Below are 13,451 nucleotides of genomic sequence, written 5' to 3'. Positions count from 1 at the left end.
CAGCTGTCTTTCATGGTATGATGAATCATCCTTATCTTTAAATCTTCATCGTATGCCTCTGGATGAATTGCTGAAGAATTCTCTAAGTGTTGTTGACTAGAGGGGCGATGAAGATGCTCTTTCCATCGCATCCCTGGTTGTCCATCGGCCCTCTGGTCGTTCTCCAGACTTAGCCAATTCTGCYTTGATGTCTTCATCGGTCTTCTGGTTCTTCATCACTTATTGTTTTTCATTACTTTTTCACTTTATGAATTATGGGGTTTAACATGCCACTCTTATCCCATGTTACACCTCTCCTTGATATGCCACCCTTATCCCATGGTACACATCTCCTTGATATGCCACCCTTATTTCCTCATCGAAATATTTCATAAAACAATTYCATATAGAATAGACCGCAGTCAAATGGAATTATTATCRGTTTAAATTCATTTTGTCAAAATTCCCATTTATTGTTCCATATTTTCACAAGTCAATACATAATCCGGACAACCTTGTCCGRATAACAAATACGGACAATGCTTTTAAWAACTTGTCCGATTTAACACTAAAAATAATTTTCCAACAYTTTTGTCCRGATATCAAATCCGRACAACACTTATGCCTTATTGTCCGATTTAGAATAAACYGGCCAGCTTTTARTCGTATTCCTACTTCTYCGGTTTAAACATTTGTCATAAAATCAAAKWTTCATAAATCGCTCGACTCACATMCGGTTTATTCTAACCCGGTSAATACACCAGGCGGTTTATCTTTAAACCGYTTATGCCTTRTCCGATTTRAATTAAATCGTTCAACTCTTGTCCGRYTTAATCTAAATCGATTATACCTTGCCCGKTTTAAGACTAAACCGCTTAACTCTTAGCCGGTTTGTGTCTTAAATCKCTTAACACATGCCTAGTTTAAACATTAAATCRTCCAACTCTTATCCGGTTTAGATATAATCAGGATAATGTTCAAACRGTTTAAACTTCCAACTAGATAAGAAGTRATATAAACAATTCATGCATTTTCAAAGAATATAAAACATTTAAAATCACTCACCTTGWWATCTTTTTGAAAYCAACCACTTGAAATCCACTTGATCTTTAATTCACACTAATCCSGTCAAGACTCTTTTCTCACTYTACATCGCTTACTAAAAATGGCAAGAAGATGGTTTTGAGGACTTCAACCTCTTTTATRYCCTTCCCAAGCAGGGAAGGCGGCCACACACCCYATGCATCMTTATAACATGCATGTGAGTGTATAAATATCATGCATAYATATGCTTATTCATATACATAAATAATTATGCACCTACATATACATACAATCTCATACATGCATCTATATTATGCATATAATTTCACATACTAGCATGTTCAAATATATCAGTTTGTCATGCTATCACGTAAACATTTAACAAATAATAATCACGTATTTATTACCACAGGTGATAACCAGGATCCAGTTATCACATAATTATTTTATTATAATTTAATAAATTACATAAATTAATCAAAATATATAAATAACTCATTAGAATTTGGATTTAAAATCCATTCCAATCCCGTGTTTGGTTTGCCAAATTGTCAGGATTTGAAATCCCAGAATTTCCAATATTTCATTAAAATCCCATGTACACGGGTTTTGGAAATCCGTTGGAAAGGGGCGTGATTTAAAATCCAAATCCTGGCGCTTGATTCATAGAATCGCTTCCCTTCCCCACGGCATTTCATAACCCACCTTGCTTCCCTTCCCTTCGCTTCCTTTCCCTTCGCTTCCCTTCCCTTCGCTTCCTGCCCTAACCCGTCGGTGCTCTCTCCTCCTCGCCGGTAATCTTTCCTCCTCGCCGTCCCGCTTGAACCGGTGCTCTCCTCGTAAGACTTTTCTCTTCGTCCCACTCGCCCCGGTGCTCTCTCCTCCTCTTCGCCGCCTTCTCTCATCACTCAGCAGGTARGACTTCCCTTTCCCTTTTTCTTGAATTGGCCTTATTCCCACTATTTCATCTTTGCTTGTATTTTTTTGCATATTGAATTTAATACAAACTTATTTTATCTACAACAATGGTTAAAAAATTGAATTTGATTCCAATTTGTTCTTGAAAAAATCATTTGAAATATAACAACATTTAATTATCCATGTCCAAACTCCATAGTTTCTATTAAAAACAAACATTAGATTTAAACAAACATTAGAAGTATGAGTTAAACAAACATTTGAATCATACATATTAATTGGTAGCATTCCAAGAAGCAAACATAGATTGTGCTAATTTATCCCTAAATGCAGTCCACTCATTTGAAGTACCAACAACGTTTATATTATCTCCGTCTTCGACTCCATGGTCTCCGGTTCCCTCATCCACTTGACCTTAATCGTCAAGTGGATTTACTGGCATTTCTTACATTATAAAATTGTGGAGGAGAAAACATGCCATGATGATCCTAACTTTTTGTTCAATAGGATAATACAAGTTATCTGTTAAGATTGCCCACCTTGCCTTTAACATACGGAAACATCGTTCAATAACATTTCTTCAATATTCATAAACCTAGTTGTTCTTAACCCTCCGTATATTTCAACCATGGTACACAACTTTTTGAAACACGTTCAAGTCATCCTAATTTGTCATATAGACATAGTGTCACTCTCATAAATATACCTATGCATTATTGAGGATCGATCCACATTTGAAGAAGAATATCCAATTTGTTGTTTATCCTTTTGTCTTTTAACCATAACCATCCAAAGGGACACAACAGAGAATAAAACAACATGGACAACTATGTTAAACCATTCTGATGACTCTTGTCTCCTTTGCCTATGTAAACGTCTTGTTAAACTAAGTCGGTCCATTTCCTATCCAATTACTCAAATTGTTCAACATATATCTAAATTAAACTGATTCAGAACAAAGATTCTCTTAACAACCAAACAAGCTAGACTGTGATATTTTCCGATTAATTTAACAAGCCCTAGTTGTTCTCAACTCAAAAAGTTTTCCAAATGAAGCCACTGTGGACCCTCAAAGCAGTGCATTGAACTGAAAAGAAGAAAAATCATCATCCAAATGAAGCCACTGGTGTAGCATTCTGCTTTGAGATCAACCAGTAAATAGGTAACCAAGACAAGATGTGCCAATTGTGATAGGAGTTTAGAGCTTGATTAAATGATAGTTCCTCTTCTTGTGGTCTGAAAACATAATTCTACCCTCCTTTTATGAAAAACTCTCCAAGCTGACAAAAGTAGAAAAGAAGGAAGGCCATATATGCAATCTTTTTCATCATATCCTACAATCTTTATCTATAGAGGCAAGAAACAGTGTACATTGCCTGGATCCAATTACAGTCTAAGGTCCTCTTACATCATTATTGTCTCTAGGAATCAACAAGTCAGACAAATACATGTCAATAACATAAATCACCATCGAATACGAGATATGATCATAAAATAGCCCAGAAACTTTAAAACAAATATAATCTAGCCTCCACTGCAACCCCTGGCCCCTTTCTTGCAATCAAATGTGGAATTTTAAATATTTTCATTTATGTTTATAGATATGATGAGTCAACTTAGAAATTATCGAGTATGGACGAATATTGAAGAAACAAACTTGCTGAAGCTTTAGTTACCATGGTGAATACGGGGGCATTTAAAGCCGATAATGGCTTTAAATCGGGTTATTTAACATTTCTTGAACAAGCATTAAAAGAATCTTTGTCGGGCTCGGGGATTTTAGGGAAACCATACATTGAATCAAAGTTAAAAATAATGAAGAAAGATTAGACTGTTCTACATTACATGATAAGTGGTTCATATACTAGCGGCTTCGGATACGATAGTGTAAAGCATTGTGTCGTTGTTGATAATCCCTTTTCTCTCATACGTTGTATTTATGTTTTTGTCTTTTCAGTTCCAGCGATTATCACTGAGTATGTTAACTGATCGCCGAAGCACTTGTATTGTAAATCAAACAGCAACAACGATACTTCAAGAAGACAACACTCACACCAAAGAACCTTCAGCGAATGTCGAAGACTGAAACTGAAGATTAGAGACTGGCGAGTACGTGATCTGAAGAGGTACTCAGTGATTACAAGCATGTCTACATATGTGTGAAGACTGCTCAAGCCTCAGCGAATGATGAAGAGACCTTCAAGTCATCCAGCATTCAGCGATCAAAGGAAGCTTGCTTAGCACGATTGTTGTTGTCTTGTCCTTATACACACAAAGGACAAACCCATACCCTTATGAAAGTTGGTACGGTACGGAGCCGACTAGTCGACTCTATTGTCCACCAACTTTACGTAAGGATGTCTGCTCATGAATAGTACTTTTTGTACTATTCACTGTGGCAAAGGACAAGCCTTCCTCTTAAGGCTTGACACGCACTCTAACCCTACCATATTGCATTAAATGAACATTTAATGCACTGGGTATAAATAGAAGTGTTTCTTCTCCATGCAGAGTGCGCGCAACTCACTCTCTAACCCTAATTCTTACTTCAAGCATTTTCTAGCTTAAGTAAAGAATCTCCTCTTTACAACATTTCTTTTCTTGTATTGCTAAGAATTCGTGTGTAACCAAAGATCTGTAAAATTTTAAATTTGTATTGATCTGTAAACAATCTTGTAAAATCTGTATTGATCTTCTTTATCATTATATATTTTAAATTTGAAAATATTGTGTTTGTATTTATCTCCCCCTTCTACAAACTGTTTTACTATTCTTGTAGACCCTCAAGGGACCAACAAATGGTATCAAAGCAGTGCTTTCTTCTCTCTCTTTCTGTTTAGCTGTTTTCAGTATTAGTTTATCTCTTTTCTTAGATAATTTTACCGCTTACAAATGGCTTTACAAATTACAAACACACACACATAAGACAATGGCTCTCTTGCCAAACCTCCCCGGTTTGTCCATGATAATTTTAGTCTCTAGAAGAACCGGATGTCCCTCTTTCTTGAAGGTGTGGATCCTGAAATTTTACATTATATAGAAAATGGACCATATATTCCATTTGCTATTGCTCCGGTTGTTTCAGCAACAGCTACGACTGCCGCGATTCCTGAACGGCAGATTCCAAAGCTCCCACATCAATGGAGCAATGAAGACAAGAAGAAAATAGCTATAGATACGCGTGCTCGGTCTATAATAGCTATGTCTCTTCCTGATGAGATTTATCACTAAGTGATGAAACTCAAAACCTCTAAATCCATGTGGGACACACTTTGTGTCCAATATGAAGAAACCACTCAGGTTCAAGAGACCAGAAAGATCTATCTAGTAAGACAGTATGAAAGCTTTCTTTTTGGAAAGTCTGAGACGTTGTCTGAAGTACATCAAAGATTTAACTGCCTTCTTATTGATCTTAGGGCTATCGTCAAGGAATATTCTAATTCTGAGATTTTAACCAAGTTTCTAGAATGCCTTCCTGAGTCTTGGGACACCTTTTCATTGTGTCTCAGGATGTCCAATGACATGTCCACTCTTTCTCTTTCTATTTTATACAGGATTCTGCTTAACCATGAGCAATCTCGTTAATTGAAGAAGAATCTTGTAAAAGATTCCAGGGAAATGAAAAGCTCTCCTTTGGCTTTGATCTCTGAAGCTTCTTCAGTTGAAACTTCTTCTACCCCTTTTGTCTCTTCTCTTCCTTCCATTGTTATCACAGAGATAGATTCTTCTATCTCTAAGGATATTCCAGAATCTGATTTAACAGATTTTGATGAGTCCCTGGCACTTTTGACTAAATCATTTAGGAGGTTCGCCAGTAAGAGCAACTACCGCAGATCTCCTCAGTTATCCCTCAGGGAAAAGCCAAATTCTGAAAGAATAGACAAGGCTTCAGCTGTCTGCTACAACTGTCACCGGCCCGAACACTTTGCAGCTGAATACAGATCAAAGAAGACTGCAACGCCATCTTCCAAAGCTCCTTCCTCCTTCAAGACAAAAGATGAGAAATATTAAAAACTGAAGGAAAAGTACAAGAAGATGAAGAACAACCAGTGAAAGGCTAAAGGCCTTGTTGTTGAAGAGCATGACTGGGCTGAGTCATCCGATGAATCATCCTCAGATGAAGAGGATAMAGCCTATRTYTGCTTGATGGCCATAGATGCAGATGAAGGATCTTCAGAAGCATCTACTTCCTCTGAGCCATCTTCTTCTTCTACTCAGGTATGTCTCCTGAATGAATCCTCTTTTTTTTTCAGTCTTTCTACACTGGATACGCTGACGGTTAACCTTTCAATGCCAAATCGAAAGCATAAATGCTTTACGTTGATCTTCAAGAGCAATTGAAGATTTTTCATTCTAAGATCAAAGAACTAACCTCTGTCGAGGAAAATCTTAAAGATCAGGTTATTGTAAACCAAGCCATCACTGTTGAACATGAGAAGGCTATCGCTGAGCGTGAGTGAGCAATCGCTGAACTCATGGCCGAGAAAGCTACCATTGAAGGGTGGTGCAAAGCTTCCATCAAGGCCTCTGAGATCATTAACGCTCAGATCCCCGCCAAGATAACCATTGGTCTAGGATTCTCCTATGATCGGGAAGAATGTGTTAAAGACATGTCCATGCTCAAATTTGGCACCTTCGTCTCTTCTATTCCTAACACTTCATCCTCTCAGTCTTCTTCTTTTACTGAGAGTCATCTTGAAGGAACTCCTTCGAGTTCAGGGTGCAAAGACAAAGGTAAATCCGTTGTCACGGAATCCCTTTCCAAGAAGTCTAACAAGTCTAATAGATCTAGGTCTATTCCTTCAGCTTGTAAAGCTTCTTTCTCTTCAGGGACTTGGACCATCAGAAATCCAAGTCACTGCTCAAGGTGAACTTTTCACCTAAGGAATCCAATTCCTCAAAGGTTCCTCCTAGAACCAATGAGAAGGGAATTCTTGGAGCTGGTCCCGCTTCTAGTCTGATACTTCCAAGCCCTAAAGCTACTCTCAGCTTTAAGAAGTGTAAACACTATGGTTAGAAAACACATATTGCCAGCAAGTGTCCTTATGTCGCCAAAGCTGGTTCGCCAGCTAAGGGCAAGAAAGTAGCCAAGGCTGAGAAATCAACCAAGGAGAAATCATCCACAAAGGTTGCACAAGCAACCAAGGTGAAGAAAACCGTTGAAGCTCTTCTTCAGGATCAGCGAAGACAACTCCTGCTGAAAAATCTTCAGCATCAGACTTTGTAGTTCCTACCACTGAAGCCTCTTTGTCAGGCTCAGTGAAGACTTCCACTGAAACTACCTTAGTAGTGTCAGAGGTTGTTCCTTTTTCCACTCAAACCTCATCAAGTTCGGTGATGCCATCTATTGATGCTGGTTCCTTAGCATCAGAGGATGAAGCCTCTAACAAAGCTGGACCCCAATAGCTGGGTACCAATAGCATTCATATTTTGTTTCCTTGTACAGGATGTCAAAGGCATATGGTATCTTGATAGCAGATGTTCAAGACATATGACTAGAAATGGAAAAAGATATACCAAAGGTTTTGGTATATTAACCAATGGTGCAACAACTTTCAAATGCGTTGCATATGTTTAAGGACTGAAGCACAATCTTCTTAGCATCAGTCAACTGTGTGATAAAGATTATACAGTTAAATTATTAAAGAATTCATGTCATGTTCTTGACAAAGATGATAATGTTGCTCTAACCGGTTCTCGTCTAGAGAATGTATACATCATCAATATGAATTCTCCTCTCACCGAGAATAGCTGCTTCTTCTCGAAAGCCTCGTCAGATATTAACTGGCTATGGCACAAACGGCTATCTCATATCAACTTCAAGACACTCAGTGAGCTGTCAAGAAATGATCTCGTCACTAGTCTTCCTCAACACTCTTTTGCAAAGGAATCTCTTTGCTCAGCATGTGAAAAAGGAAAACATACAAGAGCTAGCTTCAAATCGAAACAAATCTCTTCAGTGACTGCGCCTCTTCAGCTATTGCATATGGATCTCTTTGGTCCAGTCAACGTGCAATCCCTAGCTGGAAAGAAGTTTACACTCGTCATTGTTGATGAGTATACCAGGTACTCTTAGGTATTCTTTCTCAGGTCCAAAGATGAAGCACCTGAAGAAATCATTTCGTTCATCAAAAAGATAGAAGTGCTAAATAATGTTAAAGTACGAGCTATCAGAAGTGACCATGGCACTGAATTAAAAAACAGTACTATTGATAACTTCTTTGAGGATAAGGGAATCTCTCACAACTTTTCTTCAGTGAGAACTCCTCAACAGAATGGGGTTGCTGAAAGACGAAATGAAACAATCATTGAGGTTGCTCGATCAATGCTCAGCAAATCCTATCTCCCTACTCAATTATGGGCTGAAGCTGTCAACACCGCTTGTTTCACTCAAAACCAATTGCTGATCGTGAAAAGATTCAAGAAGACATCATATGAACTCTTCCATGGACGAAAGCCTTCTATAAGCTTTCTTCACATATTTGGTTGTACTTGTTACATTCTCAACAATCGCGACCAACTTGGAAAGTTCGATCTGAAAGCTGATGAAGGAATCTTTCTTGGATATTCTTCAGTATCCAAAGCCTTAAGAGTATTCAACAAACGAAGACAAACAATAGAGGAATCTATTCATGTCACCTTTGACAAATCTCAGTCAGCTAATTCAAAACCCATCTTAAACGATGAGGATGAATTCGAAAACTAGATGTTCTCTCACAATGGAAAACCTGAAACTTCCTGCAGTGCTCCTCTCAACACTGAATCTCCTAAAGCTGAAGATGATCCACTCATTCCAGTTACAGCTAGTCACTCCACCGCATCTTCTTCAGAGATCGCTGCAGTGTCTATTAGTTGTGTCCCTTCTTCTACTTCAAACATTGATCCATCAGTGAATGAAATGCCTTCAGTTTCTGAACCCGTTTCAGTCGTTGAATCTGAGGCCCCTTTGGCAATAGTCCCTATTGCTGAAGACACTGCTGCTGAAGCCTCATCTTCTATTCCTGAACTTGCTTATTCAGATGAAGTCCCTCTACCGGCTCAGCGATGGACTAAAAGCCATCCAATTCATCAAATTCTTGGTGATCCAGATGCAGGTATCAAGATACGTCGTGGTCTGGGTAATATCTGTCTCTTTGTCAATTTTCTTTCTTTAGTTGAACCCAAGAAAATCAATGATGCTATCTCTGACCCTAGTTGGGTCCTTGCTATGCAAGAAGAGTTTATTGAGTTTGATAGGAACAAAGACTGGTACCTTGTCCCATGTCCATCTGATAAATCACTGATAGGCACCAAATGGGTCTATCGCAACAAGTTGGATGAAGATGGTGTGGTAACCCGCAACAAGGCTCGGCTTGTTGCTCAGGGTTATAGACAAGAAGAAGGGATCGACTATGACAAAACCTTCGCACCAGTGGCTAGACTCAAATCAATTCGACTCTTTCTAGCCTTTGTTGCCCATATAGACTTCAAAGCCTTTCAGATGGATGTAAAGAGCGCTTTCCTTAATGGGAAACTTCAAGAGGAAGTTTATGTTGAACAACCTCCAGGGTTTCTTGACCCTAAGTATCCAAACCATGTCTATAGGTTGGATAAAGCTCTTTATGGGTTAAAGCAGGCTCCTCGTGCCTGTTATGATACCCTTTCATCTTTTCTCATCTCTGAGAAATTCTCTCATGGAAATATTGACCAGACCTTATTTCTTAGGAAAGTTAAAGATCACATCATTCTCATCCAAATTTATGTCGATGATATTATTTTTGGTTCCACTAATCCCTCTTTATGTTTTCGCTTTGCTGAACGCATGAAGAAAGAATATCATATGAGCATGATGGGAGAACTAACATTCTTTTTAGGTCTCCAAATCAAACAAACAGATAAAGGTATCTTTATCAACCAAAGTAAKTATGTTCGAGACATGYTGAAGAAGTTTGATCTATCCAACAGTTCATCTATGAAAAATCCAATGGCTCCTCCACTCACTCTCAACAAGGRTCCAAATGGAAAGCCTGTAAATGTTACTGTTTACAGAGGAATGATCGGCTCCCTTCTGTATCTCACAGCTAGCCGACCCAATATCATGTACTTCACTTGCTTATATGCAAGATATCAAGCTGAACCTAAGGAATCCCATCTGATCGCTGTCAAACGCATATTTAGATATCTCAAGGGAACTCCTAACATGGGTCTTTGGTACCCTAAAGGTGCAGGTTTTGACCTTATTGGTTATTCGGATAGTGATTTTGCAGGATGCAAAATTGATAGGAAAAGCACCACTGGAGGCTGTCAGCTTTTAGGTGGAAAGTTGGTGAGCTGGACAAGTAAAAAGCAAAATTCAGTGTCCACATCAACAGCTGAAGCTGAATATGTAGCCGCTGGTAGCTGATGTGCCCAAATTCTTTGGATGAAAAAYCAGCTGCTAGACTACGATCTTTAGTTTTCAAAGGTTCCTATTTATTGTGATAGCACTAGTGCTATTGCTATTGCAAACAACCCTGTACTTCACTCCAAGACCAAACATATCGAGATCCAATATCATTTTATTAGAGATCATGTTATGAATGGTGATATTGAACTTCACTTTGTTCCAACTGAGTATCAACTCGCTGACCTTTTCACCAAGCCTCTTGATGAGACAATATTTAACATCTTGATCAGCGAATTGGGTATGTTGAACACTGAAGATTAATCTTCAGCTATTAAGCATCACTCAGTAAGTGAAATGATTCAGTGCTCTATCTCTAACACTGAACTTTTGAGTAAATATATCTAATCTCTCTCAGGTATGATTACTCTTTTTTTTTAAACCTTCACTGAAGCTTTTCATCTTCAGTGACAAATGTTTTAAAAGGTGGTCTCAGTGATTCTCTTGTCACTAACCACATCTCTAAGTATATCATTATACTTCTCTTAAAATTCAAAACAATCACTGAACCTTTTCTTGTCAGTGATTAAAACGTTTTTTTTAAATGCCAGTCTCAGTGACTCTCTTATCACTGACACTGATGTCTTAAAACCCTCATTGAATCCTTCTTTTCAGTGATAAAATGTTTTAAACGGTCTTATCAGTGTTTTTTTAAACGTTGTGTGACTCTTCGTTTTCTTTAAAAAAAAATTAAAATAAAATAGTTAATGAACCGTCTTTATGACGACATTCTATATTTACTATACGCGACGCTTTAAGACGCGCAAAAGGTTCTGTCATTACACTACCTCATTTAATGCCATCCAATCATAGATGAGAACGTGGTATCTTTTTCATCATAACCACTTTCCCGAACTTCTACTAAGATTTCTCCAAAGCAAGAACTCTCTCAATCTTCATACTCCTTTTGACCTTTTCTCTCCAAACTATTAACTCAATATCTTTTTCTTATTATTACTTTATGTTATAAGAAATGTTTAATCTATCTTAAGAAATCTTGTTCTCTTAATACATTAAACAATAAAGGTTATTTAATCATCTTTTTCTTGATTATAATCCTGTTTCTTTAAACACATTCTACTAGAAAAACCCTACTCCTTCTAAGGATTTTTCAAAGGAAGTTTTTATTTGTCTCAAAAACTTTATCTATACTCTTACCCCAAAAAAAACTCTTGGTTCATTTCTAACAACCTGTTTGCTCTACTTCTTATTGATACAAACAGATGGCAGCCAAGAACGCCAACTTCTCCATAGACGAGATCTCCATCAAGGCTAACAACCATATTGCCTTGTTGGAGAGGCTAACAACCATATTGCCTTGTTGGAGATACCTTCTTCAAAGACGTATTACCAAGATGCGGCTGACTTCCTCAAACAGTCGTCCTTGGGTTATGCACTCAACCATGAGCCCATCATGGTGGAGGAACTCCTTCAGCAGTTCTGGCTCACTGCTAAAGTTGTAGAATTCGAGGTTAAGCTCGGACGCCAAGCGGAGCAAATCAATTTCATTTTCAATCGCATTGAAGTGAACTTTGGTGTTTCCACACTCCGGTCGGCTCTCCGTCTTCCCAAGGGCCCCTTCGACAACGAACCAACCACCGCCGAGATCATCGAGTTTCTCAACGCCAATGGCTATCAGTGGCCAATGAAGAAGGACTCCAACGCCCCTCTGAAGTCCTTGACAAAGATTTAGAAGAACAGGATGCCAGCCATCTGGAAATACCTGTTTTCTCATTTCATCCAGTGCATGGGTGGAAAAACTGGAGGTCAGGACTAGGCCTCTAGGATCGCCTTAACCATAGGCATATCTGCGATTCAGCGTTGCAATATATATTATGTTGCGGTCATTTTCGATGACCTGGTGCTCAAGCTGAACAAGCGCCAGCGAGAAAATGTGGTGCCTTACACCAGGTTTCTTTCAATGGTGTTTGCCAAGATCTTTACGCCAAGGAAGGAAACCTCCAGGTTTTCAAGCTTGGATCCAGGATTCTGGATCAGAAGTTGAGGGACAGTGATGTGGCAACTGACTTCTATTGTGTCCATCACTACCTCTTCTGCTCCAATGGCCACGACAAGGGTAACCCCCCCCCCCCCCGCGTCTAGCCAAGCCAACAAAACCCCTTCAAAATGACCCTCTCAACCAACTCTTGGTTCTCCTCAGAGAGCCAAGAAGTCCAAAAAGGGGACAACCACGTCTCTAGCTGGAGCCTCTCAAAAGGCTTCAGTTATTGAAACTAGCCTTATCCCTGAGGCGTCTTCTGCTAACCCTCCCAGCTCTTCAGTGATCTCTCCCATCACTGTCGTATTAGTGGTACCAACCCCAACCGCTTTAGTGATCTAAATCACTGAAGGTGTGAATATCAGCGCCGCCACCGCTGAACACCCACATCTCTTCTCGACCGTTTTCTCTTCTCCTCCTTCTTTGTTCTTTACCTATGTCGATGATGTATCAGTGATCGTCCTTCCTGATACTGAGACGCGTACCACTAGATCTGAGGTTGCTCCTCTCGATGCTCCTCAGCATACAGATGTCCATCCTCTCGACGACATCTTTGCTCACGCCAGTGACAATCCTTTTGATGTCACTGATGGCCCTTCAGGTATTCCATCTTCCTACCCTTTCTTTTCTTCTGACCTTGAGCTTTCAGCTCACACTTCCTCTTTTGCAGGTCCTTCTTCGATGCATCAGCCTGATGCTCAGGGAGAGGGAGAGGACAGGGGAGAGAAAGATGGAGGAGATGAAGAAATTGATGATGACTATGATATGTTATCAGATATAAAACTTCTTCTTCCAGCCGTTGATGCCGTCCTCTACAGGATCAACGAAGTCCACCAGGAGATGTCCTGCCAGGGTGATCTTGATGCGAACTTTCTTGCCATCCAAGTGGACGTTCAAGAAGTTCAGAGTCATCTCCAGACTCTCCAAGAAGCTATTCAAGCCAACACCGATGCCATTGCTGTTCTTCATAGCAGGGCTGACGATGCTCAGGCTATCGCTGATCAGCAAACTGGCCTTCTTCAACAGATCCTGGATGCTGTCCGTCAACCAGCTCCAGTGATCCCACCTTCTTTCTCTGCTAGTGATCGT

This window comes from Cynara cardunculus, unplaced genomic scaffold (assembly GCF_001531365.2).
Source record: "Cynara cardunculus var. scolymus isolate 2C unplaced genomic scaffold, CcrdV1 Un_Scaffold_4388, whole genome shotgun sequence".
Classification (NCBI taxonomy): Eukaryota; Viridiplantae; Streptophyta; class Magnoliopsida; order Asterales; family Asteraceae; genus Cynara; species Cynara cardunculus.
This window is presented reverse-complemented; position numbering follows the sequence as displayed.